The sequence below is a fragment of the Rana temporaria genome, chromosome 1, assembly GCF_905171775.1.
Source record: "Rana temporaria chromosome 1, aRanTem1.1, whole genome shotgun sequence".
NCBI lineage: Eukaryota > Metazoa > Chordata > Amphibia > Anura > Ranidae > Rana > Rana temporaria.
In genome coordinates, this window is record NC_053489.1 from 434,002,624 (window position 1) to 434,021,050 (window position 18,427).

The 18,427-nt window shown below is 38.8% G+C and overlaps 1 protein-coding gene and 1 long non-coding RNA gene across 5 annotated transcripts in view; one reads left to right on the forward strand and one right to left on the reverse strand.

Annotated features, from left to right (window-relative positions):
• SLC4A4 (solute carrier family 4 member 4) overlaps nucleotides 1–18,427 on the forward strand; it is a 316,339-nt gene that overhangs the window by 129,613 nt on the left and 168,299 nt on the right. The window lies entirely within an intron of this gene.
• The window catches only part of LOC120915512, a 66,834-nt gene continuing 51,529 nt past the window's right edge, over nucleotides 3,123–18,427 (reverse strand). Inside the window, exon 5 of one of the 2 annotated variants that reach the window (XR_005743892.1) lies at nucleotides 3,123–3,246. This is a non-coding gene — a long non-coding RNA (uncharacterized LOC120915512). Of the gene's footprint in view, nucleotides 3,247–13,557; nucleotides 15,831–18,427 lie in introns of those variants that run through there. The other variant, XR_005743889.1, reaches the window with a different exon arrangement.

Genomic DNA, 18,427 nt, shown 5'->3' on the forward strand with positions numbered 1-18,427 from the left:
TCCAGGTTGTTTAGTATGGATGGGGCAATGGAGGGATTATTCTCATTTAGCTTGTGGGCTGAACAGGAGAAATCTTAACATGTATGGCCAGCTTTAGGATACAAAAACCCATTTCAACCAATAGGGTTTCACTCTGCCAAAAGCAAACCAACACACCAGTACAGAATGGATTCTGCTTGGCTGCTATAGGTTACTACATCAAAAAGTCAACACTTAAATACAACATTATATATATCCTGAGCCCACAAAGATCTCACTCAAAGTTGTTAATTGCAACATTATATGTTGTACACAACCAACCAAAATTGTGAAATACCCAATGTGTTGTGTTCTTAGCTGCTGTATTATTTGTCAATTGTTTTGTTCCCTATATATCCAAGATCACAGTAGTTTAGCCCATGGATAGTGATCCAGTACAATGTTGTTTTATGCGTGCTCGGCCATATGCCAGTGTGCATTCAAGTGTCCAGTTCAATAATAGTGCCCTTCAATTGTTTAGATTTCAACTCTTTAATCTTATGTTCAGGTTTTCTTAAAGCCAGCCATACTTCAAAGACTTTATTTTGCCTTCTCTATCTAATTATATTATAATGAATCCTGTGATGTTACCTTTGAGAATCATATTAATATAAAGTGGCCATTTCTCTATCGCTTTTAAATTCCTAAAAAGGTTTGGCATGTTAAACATCATTTAATATTATATTCATCATTATAGAAAAGGTTGTGGCTTTTTTAGGTGATTACTTAACTCTTTAATAATGATTTTCTAAAGAAGTACTGTGAGTGTTCGCATAGCGAATAGAAGCTGTATTGACATAATATTCTATTTGCGTCACTAGTGCAGGCATAGGGTTATTGGTTTGCAGCCAACTGTCCATACTGCAAATACTATCCTGCCTGTATTTGCTCTTCTCAAAGCTCATCACATGTATTTTGGCATAGTCCTTGGATATCCAGCATTTAATAGAGTTGACAAACATGTACAATTAGAAATGTTTTGGAATGGGTAAGGGTTAGAACCTCTGTCAGTCATATGAATAAATAACTTTGCACATCTGTGTGCACTATTACCAAACTCTACAGTAGGGTTATTACCAACCAGATTTTATGGACAGTCTGTAAATATCCATGATCTGTATAATTTTGAAGAACAAAATACCAAAAAAAGTTATAATTTTCCCCTCATCTGTGTCAGCTTGTAATTTTGGTTATGATAAGCAGCCCGATGCATGTTTGAATATTTATGTACCAGTCACTTTCTTACAGTGGACAGTTCTGTGTAGGTTATAGAGCAATCTACACCATAATGCCAATTGTGACACATAGCACTTAGGTATTAGGTATTAGGTATTAGGCACTTTCACACCAACATTCCGATCAGGTCCACGGCCCGTTTTTCAGGCAGACCTTATCAGAACCTCCATTCTCCTCTATGGAGTGGCGGGTGTAAACGGACATGCGTCCGTTTACACCTGCCTACATCTGATCCACTAAAAACAAACGGATGGGAATCTGTTCCCCTCCCTTCCAGTGGATCAGATCAGATGGCAGTGGGGTATAAATGAATAGGTGGTCCGTCAACATCAACTGCCCATAGAGGAGAGTGGACATGGACCTGTAACCTGCCTGCTCAGTGAGTGCCCCCCGAAAAAGGACCCTTAACATTTTACAAAAATGCTACTATCTGTATATAGCAGTCTTTCTAAACCTTTTAACCCTTTGGAACTCTTGCACTAATTATATTTGTGTCCTGTGGGAAGTATGCCCCCCCTTACAGTGGTGGTAAGATTGGCTCTCCTACAGACATCTAAAAAGATCATTGTGTAAAGCTGCTGGCTTTGCTAAGTGGTTTCGGCCCCCCCGGAACTACATAGGCATCATCAGGTGAAAGGTCAATCGGTCACAGATCAAGTAATCCCTAGCAACCTGTGGTGGACCCCTAGGGTTCCATGGAAACTTGGTTGAGACTGACTGGAATATTTTGTAAGTAGTGAGCAATCTAATGAGGTTATTACAATTTTACCATGAAAATTCTATAAATTTGCACTTAGTTTTGACCGTCTTGCCATATTCCCATCTTATTTTGATATACAATAAGCAATTCAACAACACATATAACCAAAAAGATTTGTACGGTTGTTACCAATTTTCCTTTCCAATTGTACATTATACAATTTTCTTGTTAAATTTTCTTTGGATTTCCCTTCAACTACAGTATGTAGTGGAAGGGCCTGTTTGCTTACTTACAAACCGAAAGTGTTTAGATTTGACCTCATATTATATGGTTTTGGTAAATCTAAATGAAAATTGTACAACGTATTTGTAATATATGGCCAGCCTAAGGCTTAGGCACGGATCGAAATTTGGATGGTTCTTGCTGGACAGGCCACATTTTGATCAGTGTATTGGCAGCTCAAGACCCTCAAACAGAAGAGATCTTCCATTACTCTGCAAGAAGTATAGAAGCAAAGCTCAGGTGCAGGTACTATGCACAGCTGGTGCAGCTGTGCATAGTAACCGGGGAGCTTCTAGACTGTATTGTCAAAGCTTAAATGAACAAGCCAAAATTAAAAGCTGACTGGTTACTATGCACAACTGCACCAGATTCAGTGTGCACCAGTTTTAGTATATCTCCCCCTAAGTGTTGAAGAAGAATTTGCTGTCTCTTTCTGTTTAGCACTGGAAGACCTATAGCTGAGCTTTGCTTCCATGCCATTGCAGTCTGGTGGAAAATGTCTTCTGCTTGAAGGTCTTGAGCTGCCAATACACTGATCAAAATTTGGCCGGTCCAGCAAGAACATTTCCAAATTTCGATCAGTGTGTAATGCTGGCCATACACTCCATGAAAAATCGTCCGAACAAACTTTCGAAAAACGAACGTTCGGTCGTGAGCGCAAACGATAGTGCCCATCGTGTAATGACAGATAAATCGTTCAGTGGACATAAATAAAAAAAAATTGGTTCGTTTTTTTTACATATACCTAGTACAGAAAGTTCGGACGGGAAACACATTAACCTTCCGATTTATCGTTCGTTCGGCAGAAAATTTCCAAATGTGTTCTTCGTTTTTTCGGCTCAAAAACGTCCCAACGATTATCGATTTTGTGCCCATTAACTGTTACGAAAAGCAAAATAAATGTCTGAACGACCGATTTTCGGCCGAATTTTCGTATAGTGTATGGCCAGCATTAGTCTCCTTGCTTGACAGAAGTTGATTGTTTAATTGACTTTTACTCAACACACTGGCTGAAAGAAAAAAAGGAGAAAAATAAAAACTGACGTTATATGGCCAGCTTGAGAAAACGGTATCTGTTTTAGTAAATTTTATTCAACAGGTTACTGAAGCAATTCTTTCACTATGCGTGCAGCTGAAAAAGGAAACTAGGTATATTATAGTACTGCATATCTGGTATATGGTGCCTAGAAATTAGCTGGGAAATATAACATTTTCATATTTTCTGTATTGGAAGAAATATTTACCTGATTATGACTACCGGTATCTTTAGTTATGGCATATCATGCAGAGCTATTCAATTGCCCGGTGCCTAAATCTTAACATTTCTTATTTTTTGGGGTGGTTTATATGATATGTGTTTTCCTGCACTTCTTAATTCAATGCTGGTCTAGCAATTGAATACAAAGCTATTCTGTTTTCCAGTAACTCCAAATCCCTCCCAGCCTCTTGTTTTACAATTATAAAGTGTGTCTCACAGCCTGCTCCGTGGCACACACACAGAGTCTCGTTACTGCTTGTAATAAGCTGCTGATCAGATACAATTGTTTCTTTAATGTTGATCATTGAAGCTGCTAAGTGAGCTAACATGCTAATTAAAGGATTCATTAGTCTATGATAAGATTAATAACATCTCTTAAATGAGAAAGACAGCTGTTCAAATAGGTTGATTTACAGAATACATATACTCCAAAAAAACATAAAAAGGTGTACAAAATAACAAATATACACAATCCTTAAATGCTTAAATTACCATATATCATGCATTTAACCACATAAATTGAACAAAAAGTCTCACAGGTGAATAATCCTATAATTACTCCATTTGAAACATCTAGTGAAGAGTTAAGCCCTGTACACACGACCCGGATTCCCGGCGGTATAAAGTCCGCCGGGAATCCCGACGGGAAAACCGAGAACCTGCTCGGTAAGTTTCCCTGTGTACACATGGCCGGGTTTCCTGTCTGGAAAACTGCGGGGAGAGCTTTGGCCGGGAATCCCGGCCATGTGTATGGTCCCTCGCAGTGTTTCCCCATAGGAAAACTGTCGGGTTTAAAACCTGCCGGGAATCCTGGAGGGAAAAAAGAGAGCAGGTTCTCTATTTTCCTGCCGGGATTCCTGGCAGTTTTCAGGAAAACTGCGAGGAAGCATACACACGGCCGGTTTTCCTGCCCAAAAGCTCTCCCCTCAGTTTTCCTGGCAGGAAAACCGGTCGTGTGTACAAGGCTTAAGTGTTGATATGGCAAACAAAAAGTGCTCCAAGTCAACTCCCACTGGTGTGACACACTTCTTACCAGATAGTAGGATCTCACAAAGAGATCACCATGCACCTGGCTGTCTTTCAGCTAAAACCATTTTCTCCTCCACGATTGCACAGTAATATTAAAGCGGTTGTATGCCCAAAAAAACAAACAAACAAAAAACCCTGTAAGGCAAAGGCATAATAAGCTAGTATGCACCGCACACTAGCTCATTATTAAATACTTACCTTAGAACGAAGCTCCCACAGGGCTGCCCAGTCACCACTGAGGGAGCTGACATGTTCCCTCGACGTTTCTTCTGTGTTCACGGCTCCGGGGGTTCTGTTGAATTAGCCAACTCATCTGAAAATCAAACTGCTTAAAGGGTCACTAAAGGAATTTTTTTTTTTTAGCTAAATAGCTTCCTTTACCTTACTGCAGTCCTGGTTTCATGTCCTCATTGTTCGTTTTTGCTTTGATGTTGCTATAATTCTTCTCTGTTCTGGACACTTCCTGGTTGTCTGTTTCCTGATCACCACAGTACTGGGAGATTTCTCACTGCGGTGACTAATCAAGGAGGTGTGTCTAAAACCCCTCAGCACCAATCCAGTTTCGTTTTGCAAAACCATCCCTGCCCTCTATTGGCTCTCTGGCTCTGTACATCAGAGAACCAGGAAACAACAGCAAAAACTAAACTAAACTGTAGGTATATTATATGATTGTTTTTTATCTATTTTTAATCGTTTTTAAAAGGAATCAGATAACTATTATGTCTCTATACCCTGTAAACAGTCATTTCAGCTAGTTAAAGTGACCCTTTAACTTCCGGTTACTTTAAACCGTCATTAATTGGAGATTTTGGTGAATTGCTGTTTAGACACAACAACGGCAACTGAATACAGTCTGGAACAGCAAGATTTAGCTGTTTTGACAGCACAGCAGCTTTTTTAAATTTGCAAATGGGCTCCGCCCCCATGTGTCACGACGCTCGCAGGGAACGGAGCCCGGAACATTGATAGATCTGGCTGAGGATACAGTGGGGGGACATCACAGGATCCTGGGGACAAGGTAAGTAACATTGTATCAGGATACTGTGATGCCATCCCGAGTGTGGTTCGGGGTTACCGCTTTTGGTACTTTAACCCTGAGCCACACTTGGGATAACCACTCCAAAGGTTAAGTGCTTGCACACTATGGGGTTGATTTACTAAAACTAGAGAGTGCAAAATCTGGTGTAGCTCTGCATGGTAGCCAATCAGCTTCTAACTTTGGCTTGTTCAATTAAGCTTTGACAAAAAAAATGGAAGCTGATTAGTTTCTGTGCAGAGATGCACCAGATTTTGCACTCTCCAGTTTTAGTTAATCAAACCCTATATCTGCTTCCATGTCCTGGGACCCTAAAACATGGGGTCCTATGTATAGAATAGAATTAAAGACCAAGGTTTCTGCTCATTGACCCTGGATCTAACCAAATCCTGCTTGTTGGTTAGCAGGGCCACCCATTATAAAGTTGAGAGCTCCTGGACACTGCAGATTATAATTCAAAATGGTTGTTCTTACCCCAAATTTAGTAATACATTCTATCATTTATCAAGATCAGCCTTTCTCCATGCTCTAGGATTACATGGAAGCCTAGGGTTCCTCCAGAGGATGCTAGGGGTTCCAATGTGCAAGGGAAATTTTCTGTCTCCCACTGACACCATTGATTGATCTTTTCAGCTATCTGTAAGAAGTACATTTTTCACAATGACCACAAGTGTAAGGATCATTCTTCCCACTGACCATCACACTAATGTACAGTGAGCTGTGGATATAGTAATTATTAGCAGGGTTTCCTTTGAGACCAGTAAGTTATTTCAAGGGTTCCTCCCAGTTTGAGAAAGGCTGATATAGAGTCTATCTACTAGTGTTAAATTAGTAAAAGTCTTCTTATCCAAACACTCTTTTTTTGGGGGGGAAAGGCTCTTTTAACGTATGCAGGCCAATAAGCCCTGTGTATATTCATGCACATAACGTATGTAGAAATATTAAACGCTTATTCTTAGCTGTCAGTTTTCATGTGCTGTGCCAAGTCATCAGACCTACACAATGATAATTGGTTCTGAACATTTATTTCTGGAGGCTCTCTATTTAGTATACCAGGGATAAGCAATTAGCGGACCTCCAGATGTTGCCAAACTACAAGTCCCATGAGGCATAGCGAGACTCTGACAGCATCAAGCATGACACCCAGAGGCAGAGGGATGATGGGACTTGTAGTTTGGCAACAGCTGGAGGTCCGCTAATTGCTTATCCCCGTAGTATACCCTACAGAATGAATAGGCATCCCTTAGCATTGATTAAATACTTGATGGTACAATTATGAAAGCAAGAGCTATCATTGCTATTGAACACAATGGTATCCATTTCATCTACAGTAGTTTATTTTTTGGGCCTACTACTCTCTGAATGTCTAATTCTATTAATCTATCTTCTTAGATTCATGCTATCTCATTAAAATTGTGAATCAATAAGCCCTCTCCTGGCTAAACACCTGATTCCAGTCAGATGTGAGGTGATCATGATGACCCATCTAGATAGCATCAACACCTTAGATTGCCTTTTAGCAAACTGATTCCTAAAACCTTCATTAGGCATTCTCCTCAATTAGCTATAATGTGTACCTTGATGAAAGATTTTAATACCTCCATGCCGTAAAGACTCCTTTGCTCTGAATACCATCATATAATGTTGCAACAAACCACTTTACTGTTCTGTTAGGTGAAGAAGTGAGATGTAATTCACTAGCACATAGGAAACAATTTATTCAAAGCATAAAAATAATTATTTGCAGCTTTGCTTTTCTAAAACAATTGACAGTAATAGCAAGACAATCACATGGGGGAAATGCATTAACAGCATATGAAGACTACAATTACACACAGTGAAGGAAAAAAAATAAGTAAACAGAATATTGTTTTAAATGTACTAGCTGTTGAAAATACTGTCTTCATAACTGGCCTTAGTTATGAGTGTACTGTGTGGTTGCAAAGGGCACCATCCTGTGATCAGCAGCCACACAGAATTTTCACCTTATTACACCATGTACACTTGGCACTAGATACATCCCCCAACTGGGGCCCCTGCTTGTCACCCTCTTCCTTTTTTATTCTTTCCCTTTTATAAAAGCTGCCTAAACACCCTAGAAGTTTCCAAGGAGATGAGGAAGCTTCTAAAAACGATGCCAAGTTGCAAACAAAGTATGAAGCAGGGTTGCCAGCTCAACCTTTTAATCACGGACATATAAATTACACAAGTTCTGTGGATAATAACCAAATCTAGTTAGCCACACAACATGTGTAATTTAAATGTTTCAGTAAGAAAGGGAATGATTTAGCAATCCAGTAACCATGATTTTGTTTTTCTTACATGGTGGGGGGGCTAAAGTCGTAAACAGGGTGCTACAAAGCCAGCTCTGTCTATATAAAGCCATTTAATAATTGTATCCCTTCCTTCACTAGAGCACCACCAATATCTGACAACGTGAGAAATGTTGTGCTTTGTATATAGCAGGAAGGGGGAAGCTGCTATTGCATCATGGATGGACTATGCAGTTGTGAATATGTACTGCGCTACCAATCGAAATAACTAAGTTGAAAATAAAAATGTACGTCATATATATCGAGTGTAGGAAATATTAATAAATCAGTTCATAATAGTGACAGTTCATCAAAAGGTGAAAAATAGTTTTACCCCTGATGAAGACATGTGGTGCATGGCGTAGCTCGTAGGGCGGAGCACCATAAAGTGTTCCTTTACAATATCACACTATTGGGGCATCCTTTCTCTTTCCACGTGATATGGGAGTATTCATATAGCATATGGGTAGGACACTCTTAATGGAACCAGTGCCCTATTAACCTGGAGGAAGATCTACTGTAACAGGTCACAAGCACCCTAGTGAGCAGGAGGCTATACTACAGGAGGACCCAGGTATGAGATACTAACTGGAAACAAGCAAGCTGGATGTGATTGTACATGTGTAAATATTTCACCATTAAGGTGAGAGCACTAAGAGCACAGTGGTGACCAGGAAGAAGTGGCTAAGTACCATATGAAGATTTATTGGATGTGGAAGTCACAATTATACATTTTTTGATGAACTGTCACTATTATGAACTGATTTATTAATATTTTCTACACTCAATATATATATGACGTGTATTTTTTATTTATTTTTTGCAACTTTATTATTTAGATTGGTAGCGCAGCACATATTTTATTTGTTATATTTATCAATTGTTTGAACACAATTTTTTGCAAACAGCAACTTTTTGTTTATTATTAGATCAAATAGGTCTTTCTTAGTTCATTTTAATAGCTTTACTATTTGGCTATAATTAGTCGTGCAGGGGTTACTCACGTATATACATTAAGCAGTTGTGGCCTATAGAACAGAAGGTGTGGCTGTACATATAATTATTTTTTTTGCTGAAGTTTACGTTTTAGATATACAGTACCAGGGACATAACTTACCTCTAATGAAGTGTATCCTGTCCCTTCAGTGATTCCAGATCCTCCTGGCAGTGATGAACTTCTAGTTCTGCATTGGTTAACAGCCCTGGCTGTAAATGAAGTATCACGCCGGTAACCCTCCCCTTTTGCCCTACTCCTCCATTTACAATACTCCTTGTATTATTTTAACAGAATGCTTTGCATGAATTTAGAAGTAGATAAATGATAGGATTCCTTCCTCCATTCACAGAATACTGTGCATTCTGTGAAAATAATAAAAGGAGGATCTGGCATTGCTGTAGAGAGGATTTTTACAGTAACCAGCAGCAAGCAGGATTCATTAGAAGTAAGCGGTGCTGTATATCCAAAAATATTTAGCGTTTAGCTCTACTTGTGTCTATTAGAGCCATTAGGAAATGATTTGTCAGTTTTAGAAGAAATTGTGATTAGCCAAATTCTTTATTAAAGTCATACTAAACTCATTTTTTTTAAATCTATTAACCTAATCTAGTATTTATTACTTTAAAAAATTGCCTAAATTACTATAAGGCCTTGTACACACGGTCGGACCAAACCGATGTGACTGGTGCGTCGGACCGTTTTCATCGGTTCACCTCTGAAGTGGCCGTACGGCCTTATATGTGTACACACCATCAGTCCAAAATCCGATCGGATCAGAACACGGTGACGTCAAACACACAACGTGCTGAATAAAACGAAGTTCAATACTTCCAAGCATGCGTCGACTTGATTCTGAGCATGCGCGGGTTTTGAACCGATGCTTTTCTGTACTAACCATCGGTTTGGTCCGATCAGGCAGCAGTCTATCGGTTCGGTTTTGAAGCATGTTTTAAAATTTTGGACCGAAGGAAAACAGACCGATGGCCTATACTGTACACACGGTCGGTTTGGTCCGATGAAACTGAACTTCGGTTCATTCTCATCGGTTCGGTCCGACCGTGTGTACGGGGCCTAACTCTCAGCCTCCTCCAAACCTCCATATTTTTTTTCTGTAATCCGACTTCCTGCTAGAGAATTGCTATGTTTATTCTCAGTGGTCCCACTATACATAGCCACCTGCTCTTGTTTGTTCCTGAGATGGACTATGGGATTTGTAGTGTGTCTAGAGCAGTGGACATGACTACAAATAGTATGCATTGCTCGTCCCAAACAAACGGAAGTCAACAGGAAAGGCAGAAGTTAAGGATTTCATGGAGGACTTTACAAGAAGGCAGAAAAACACAGTAATTTCATGAAAAATAGACTACAGGTCCAAGTGGTGGATGTGTATAGATTTTTTTAGGAGAATACGGATATTGTTTAGCATTACTTTAAGTAATAAAATATCTCTACCTCTTGAAAGCTATTTATCACTACACAAGACTAAGGGCTAGTTTACACTAGCGTTGCTCTCTGAAGAATGATCCACGTTCGGAGCGCTATTCAGAGAGCATTTGACAGGCAGTGAGAAGGCGTTGTTTTATTGGGTCACAGGGACAATTTTTTGCATATGCACTTCTCCCTCCTGCTAAAACATTTTTACCCCCCAAACACAAGTGTAAACAAAGCCTTATTTCTTGTATTTGAAGATGTTCCAGGCTTTGTGTTTGAGAGGCAAATTTCATACCTTCCATATTAAAAATTAGGATGTTATGGCATGTTCCAATATATGATACTGCTTTGTTCTGTCACCAGTACACTTTCTGTAAAAACAATTCCTTACAGCCCAAAGAACCAAGAAAGTATGTCACAGAAAAGTAATACCTCTGTCAGACAAGTAGCCCAGACGTTGCGGTCCATGTACTTCCTAAGATCCTATCAGTAACTATACCTTGGACATTCTTCTATTGTTAATGTTGAGTTGAATAGCATTGAGTTAATGATAAAGATCTGAGTCAATGAAAAGGAAACTGAAGCAATACATGGAACTCGGAATTTATCACCTTTTTTTTTTAAATTGAACTATGGACAAAAATGATTTTTTGTAATTTGCACAGCAAAAATAGATGAGCTCTTATTACCTATGCCCCATCTCTGGCTGCAGCTGTGTTCATTATACAGTATATCTAAAGGCCCGTACACACGATCAGAAAATCGAACGAAAAAATACTGCGTTTGAAGCGATCGTATGATAATCTGATCGTTAGTATACAGCTTTCATCCGAAATTATCCGAAAGGATAAATGTGCAAATTTTTCTCATACGATACCAGATTGTATGATTTTCGTTTAATCAGCACAGTTTTCTTCCGAAAATACAATACAAATGCAATTATATACATTATATCACTTCCGAATTGTTGTTCTGTCAAACGAGAATTTTCGTATTTTGGTACCCTCTTCTTTTTTGATATGGAGACTAGTATGCAAAAAAAAAAGTTTAATGTGTGCAATAATCTCATCGTGTGTAGCAGGCTTTACTTTTACACAGGCAGAAGTCTGCTGTTGGCATTGAATGTCTGGTGCTGAGGTTACTTCCACTGCAGTACTTTCAGTACATAGATCATTGTGGATTGTTTGCCCAACACCTTCTCAATTCAAAAAAAGTCCTGCACAAAAAATGTACAGCTTTTTATGAAAGAAGGAGGTGCTGAGTGAGTGACCCATAGTGATCAGTGTACTGTAACCAGAACTACAAGTTTCAGCACAGCAGTCAGATATGGGGCACATCACCATTACAGTTAACTTTTTTTCTACTGTGCTAATGGCCAAAAATTATATTTGCCCATACTTTAGCTTTAAGTAATATCAGTGTTGCTCCATTTTACTGATAGGTGCCCCTAGCATTTAATGCAGAGAGATTTATTCTCACACAAGAATAGACATTATTAAAAATCCACTTCTGTCTTTGCTATAGTAATGCTTTGCTACACCTACTGGCTGTAATGAGCAGATTCCATCATGCTGCCGTTCCGAATCGTGTGACTTACAGCTACTGCTCACTTTCACACCCCTGATCATGTTCACTAATGCAGATCTAATTTTATAAACTTGAGGTACTTTTAGTGTTTAGGTCTACCTTTAAAGCTTTTCATTTTAGTGTCTAGCCACCAAACAGTGCTTGTTATACAGTAAATAGCAAGTTCAGAATAACTCTTTCATTCTTGTACATTTGTTTAAAGTAGTACTCCATCTAAACCATGTATTTTTGGATTTAGGTAGCGTAGCAAAGGGTTTGAACCATTAACACATTTTTATTGTCCATTAGGTATATGTACAGTAAAACCTTGGTTTGAGAGCGTTTTGCAAGACAAGCTAAATAAAAAAATAAATGTACAAGCGATGTCTTATTATACAAGTAGCACCATGTCACAACTGAGTATAAAAGAGAAGAGAGGCGCCTCTAAGTGTAGCAATATGGTTACTTTTAATGAAGATACAGCATTTAGAAACTCACATGGTTGATGATTAAGAGACAGGCATCTGAGGTAAAGAAGTTCACATAAACCATCCACGCTGTGCTCCATGAGCGGTTCAAGCCTTGCTGGTCACGATTGCAGACCGCTTTACCCCGGATGTCTGCATACTTAGATGTGCCTTTTTTAATCCTCAACCATTTGAGTTGGTAAATGTTGTATCTTCATTAGATGTAACCATATTGCTAGACTTAGAGGCGCCTCTCTTCTCTTTAATATTCAGTAGCTCTTGCTGGATTTCTGCTTTTAATCCCCTTGTGGGGGCTTCCATTTGTGGATTGACATGTTATGGGTACACAACCTATCACATTGCGATAATCTTTTTATATAGACTATAAACTGAAGGACTTATGAATAAATGGTTGTGGAACGAATCATTTGAGTTTCCATTATTTCTTATGGGAAAATTTGCTTTGGATTACAAGCATGCTTCCAGAACGAATTATGCTCGCAATCCAAGGTTTTATTGTACTTGAATACAGCCCTTCAATTGCTTTCACTATGGTATACACTTTGTTAGCTTTGACACATTTTCTTGCTGTATTCAGTCAATTATGGGTGAAATTTAGGATTGTTTAAGGCCCCTTTTACACAGATTTTCCAATCAGGCCTGCCTGTCAGTTTTTTAGACAGATTTGGTCTGAAGCTCCAAGCAAGTCCATGGCAGGCAGATGTAAATGGACTTGTGTCTGTTTACATCTGCGTACCTCCAAGTCTGCCCAAAAAAGAACTGCATTATTTACCATTTTCCAGACCTAAATGTGACAGATCGGAGGTAGTCTGATGTAAATAGACATGAGTTTGTTTAGATCCAGCAGCCCATAAAGCCATCATGGGTCTCCCCTGAGGACATCCTATCTGACAAAATACGTTGGGCAGATTTAGAACGCTGACATTACATGATTTTGGTCAGGAGAGTGCTGACAATGTCCATTGTAAGTTTTATACTGGCTTGTATGTGTATGTTTTACTCTTCAATACAATACAATACTCTACATTATTACACTATTGGGGCTCTCTTTTCATTTACATCATATGGGAGAGTGTCGATGATTCTTATAAGTAGTAGATTATCCACAACTGAGGAGTATAGCATAAACACACACTGACCTCCTTCACTACCATTTGATGAGTATTTACCTTTTGGTGATGGGGGATGGGGGTGATGGGGATGTTACAGCTTACAGTAGAACATATTTATTTGGTTGTAGATGTGGACATTTTGTTTGCAATTAATATTATTATACAGGATTTATATAGCCCAAAACAGTTTGTGCAGCGCTTTACAACATGAGGGCAGATGGTACAGTTACAATACAATTCAGTACAGTAGGAATCAAAGGGCCCTCTTCATTGTGAATGGACAATGTTTTTAACATTGTCAATTTTTATAATATATAATAAAGATAATTGAATTGTATTAACATTGTTACTGTGGTGCCTTCAAAGTCCATCATCAAATATTTTATTTAGTCCTGCTCATTAGATCTTACAACCTAAAAGGATAAGTGATACAAAAGTTTATAAGTGTAGGGTGGGGGTGGGGGGGTGAGCTGTTAGAGAAAATAAAAGTACAGTTGTTAGGTGGGGGCAGGATAGGCTTCTCTGTAGAGAAGGTTTTTCAGTGATTGCCTAAAAGTGGACAGAGTGGGAGACAGTTGGATAGATTGGGGTAGGGAGTTTCACAAGTTGGGAAATGCTTGGGAGAGGTCCTGTCGACAAGCATAGAATGAGGTGACAAGGGAGCTAGAGAGCAGGAGGTCTTGGGAGAAGCAAAGAGATCGAATTGATTGGTATTCTGAGACTAGGTTGGTGATGTAGCTGGGGGCCTTGTTGTGGATGGCTTTTTAAGTTGTTAGTATTTTGAATTTATCACAGAGGGGTAGCCGACACTGAAGGGTTGGCTAGAAGGTGGATGAGTCTGGCAGCAGCTTTTGTGATAGACTGATAGCTTGTGAGTTGTTTTTTTCCTAACATTGCAATATATTTTACTGATGTAAGAACATTATTGATGGCGTTGGCTACCACAACCGATTACCCAGATAGCAAGTCATTGAAAATGACTTGCTAAGCTATTACTAGACTTTCCAAGATTCACAAGTTTATTGTACAACTGCAGCAAGTCCATATTGCATGACTCAAGATCACATTTCTTTGCAAATATTCTGAAATTCTCTTGCAAGTTCTGGTTCAGTTATGTTGTGCAATAGTCACCCCACTCACTGTGCCTTGCTGGGGACACAACACTGCAACTTTGCTCTTGCTAGAGACTTGCCATGCAAATTTGCTACCAATTGGAAAAGTGTCAACTAGAACTTGTGTTTCAAGTGCTCTTACCAGTGAAAATGTGCAACAAGTTAACGACTTATAATTCAACTCAAATTTGTGGCAAGTTATCCTTGCTATCTGGGTGGTCTCATTCTCAGCATTGCAATTTATTACACAGGTCAGTCACAGTCCACTTTCAAAATGTGGACAAAAACTGAACGGGTATGGATGTCACTAAAGTGACATTCGTCACATTTTGCGCTGATTCAGCATGGGGATCTGTTCACAGATTAAAGGACCCTAAATGTATTTATTTAAATTATTGCTAGGTAATAGACTTGTGTCCTAACAAGGAAACCCGGAAAGCATGACTTTTCAAGGGTTGACAAGCACTTCTGTAGTTCGCACCTACAGTATAACCTATTTGTGTCACTCACTTATTCAGCGCATTTTGTTTTTATTAAGAATGTACCATTACATTGTAGAGTAAGCATCATACTCGACTTTTGATTGTGCTCCAAAAAGCCGTGCTGTAGGCTTGGGATGTGAGGAAACAGGAAGAACATGAGTGATGGCTTCTTTGATGAGAGCCAGATCTAACAACGTGACAAGCTGAGGCCTTGCAGGCAAAACTGAAAAGAAAAAATAGGTTAACAAGCATTTTTCAACTGCTTGCATCTTTCCAGCATTGAATATACTTCGATCCTGCTGCGGAGAACATATTGCAATGTAAGCTTCCAGCTTGCAGCAAGCGCCTTCATGTACAGTATAATTGTCCTAGAATTCTTATCTACTTCTCCGACATTCCACTTTGATTCATGTAAGCGGCCTGAGCGATGTGAATGTCGTTTGCAGCATTTTCACAACGAAAATCCAGATTTTCCCTTGAAAGTAAATTCCACCTAATCTTATTTGCAAAGTTAGAATTTAACAATAGTTGTCTTTCATGGTTTCAGCTTATATAGTGGTTTACCCAGCAACTGTGTTAGCAGGTTTGAGCCAGTAGCATGGACCTCTTCTTGGCTGCGCTAGTCCCTAATACTTTGGGTATCGGAGTTCATAGAAAAGGTCAGTATGGAGAGTTTTGTTACACCAAAACATGCTTGCTGAATTGTCACTATAGCTTGAAGTGACCAATCTCACTGTAATGTTTTTTATTCCAATGCAGGGAAACCTGAACCTGTTGCCTACAAGTTGAAAACGACTGAATTATACAGGGTTTAAACTAAAGTAGCCAAGTGAAAGCCATATGGGCAAAGTGCAATAATGAAGTGCAAAATGCAGTAACTTAATCAATCCAATTAGATCAGTAAATGGAACTTTTATTAGCTGTTCTAGGTTACTGCACCTTGTACACTGCTCACTGTTCTTTGAACTGGCTTATTGAATCAGACAGTATAATTTTACATACATCACATCCAGGCTTATTTAATTAGGTAAAACATTGTGCAAAATGCAGCTGTTTGTGTCAGCAAATTTATCTTTCATTTATCTAATTTCAATTACTATGCTTTTAGATCATCATTGCACTTTGTACTGAAATATTAGATACAAATGTTTTTAGGTAGATGAGGTGCAGATTATATAATTTTTATTTTTTTATTTGCTGTAGTAATTGAGCTATGCATGGACACATTAAATCTAGTATTAGTGAACACAAAGGTCTATAATATCTCTGGCTTAAACACATTTCCGGAATTCCTTCCGTTTAAATACTAGTTGGGTTCAGCCAGGAATTTTCAATACCAGTATTTTACAATATTTAGAAAATGACCATTAATGCTTTTAACTTAAATGTTAAATGAAACATGTGACGTTCCTTTTACTATACAATTACAGGATAATTTTTTATTATAATGTGAGCAAAATAAACAATTAAGGTATTTGAGTCTATGGTTCATCTTAAATTTTATGCATTTATGTCTAACTAACATATCTAATTAACTACTACAATTCATTTAAGGGTACAGTTTCGCGTGCATTTTTTCTGCACTAAAAATGCATGCACAGTGTTTTCCATGTATTCCAATGGCTCTAGTTGGCTCTAGTTCACACCATGCAGTCAGTTTCCAGTGCAGAAACTGACCGGAAACTGACTGCATGTTGTAAACTAGAGACAACTAGAGCTATTGGAATACATGGAAAACACTGTGCATGCATTTTGTGCAGAAAAAAAGAACACAGAACTGAACAGAACTGTGTCTGGTGTGAACTGGCCCTTAGTGAGTGCATACATTGTTTTTGAGCAGTTAAATTGCAGTTTAAATACATATTCAGTTTTACCTATTGAAGGAATTGTAATTTTGTGCAGTCAGCTTTGTATACAACGTATCCCTCGGCCAAATAGCATAGATATATCATTAAGCTTCACCACAGCAGTTTGGTAAGGGAACACTGGGGTTGATTTACCAAAACTGTAAGAAATCCGATGCAGCTGTGCATGGTAGCCAATTTGCGTCCAACTTCAGCTTGTTCAATTAAGCTTTGACAATAAACACTGTAAGCTGATTGGTTTCTTTGCAGAGCTGCAGCAGATTCACTGCACTCTCAGGTTTTAGTAAATCAACCCTGTTGCTTAAGTCACAGTAAGCATACGGATTGGAGAGTAAGGCATAGCAGCACACTGATGAGTAGTGTTGCTCACGAATATTCGCATTGCGAATATTCGACTCGAATATAGCATATTCGAGAAATCGCGCTATATTTCGAAATTCGCGGTGAATATTCGCAATTCCGAATATTCGATTTTTTACAATTTTTTTTTTGAACCAGATCACATCCTAGATATCTCCATCGACGTCTAAAAGCATTGCTGGTATCATTAGAGACCCTGGGCCGAGTAGCTGAAGCGTTCATTGAATTTTCCAGAAAGATCGCAATGCGATTATTCGGCAAACGCAATATCGCGCGATTACTTTCCTCGCCCCGATCTTCCGCATCAGAGCGATTTTTACAGTTTCATTTGTAAAACAGATCACATCCTAGTGATCTCCATAGACGTCTGAAAGCATTGCTGGTATGATTAGAGCCATTGGGCCGAGTAGCTGAAGCGATCATTTTATATTGCCGAATATTCGCAATGCGAATATTCGGCAATAGGAATATTGCGCGATTATTTGCTCCGCCCTTTTGCATCAGAGCCAATCAGAGTTCTCCTTCCACACTCGTCACAGGTTAGCAACCAATAGGAACCTGCCTGCATGGACATTATATAAGCTCACTCCCAGCACCATTTCATTGCAGATTCAGAAGCTGGCTATAGAGTGTGGAGGCTGTTTCTGTGTTCCTGGTTTCCTGTGTCTTTGTTCTTGATTGATTTAGATCATCACCAGCATTGCTATTTAGTGATTCCAGTGGATCTTTTCCAGTATATCAACTGCTTTTTTCAAAGCAATAGACCCAAGAGCTTTTTTAAAAGCTACGTTTTGTGCTGTTTTGTGCTGTTTTTTTCATTTGTGTTACTGTTTGATCCAGCAATCCTCGCTGTTCAGTGATATTTGCAAGAGATTTCAGAACACATTTTGCTGAGCTTTATAAAAGAGCTTTTCTAAAAGCTAAGTTTTGTTCATCTTGTGTTACTGTTAGATCTTGCAGGTTCGCTGTTCAGTGATATTTGATAGGCATCTCAGTTCACATTTTGTTTAGTTTTCCCTAAAGAGCTTTTATAAAAGCTAAGTTTTGTGTTCAGTTTAGTTAAATTTTGTGTAGTAAGTGTACACACTGTTAGTGTACATTTATTTCATCTAGCTTAGCTTAGTGTGTGTTTAGTGTCTGTGT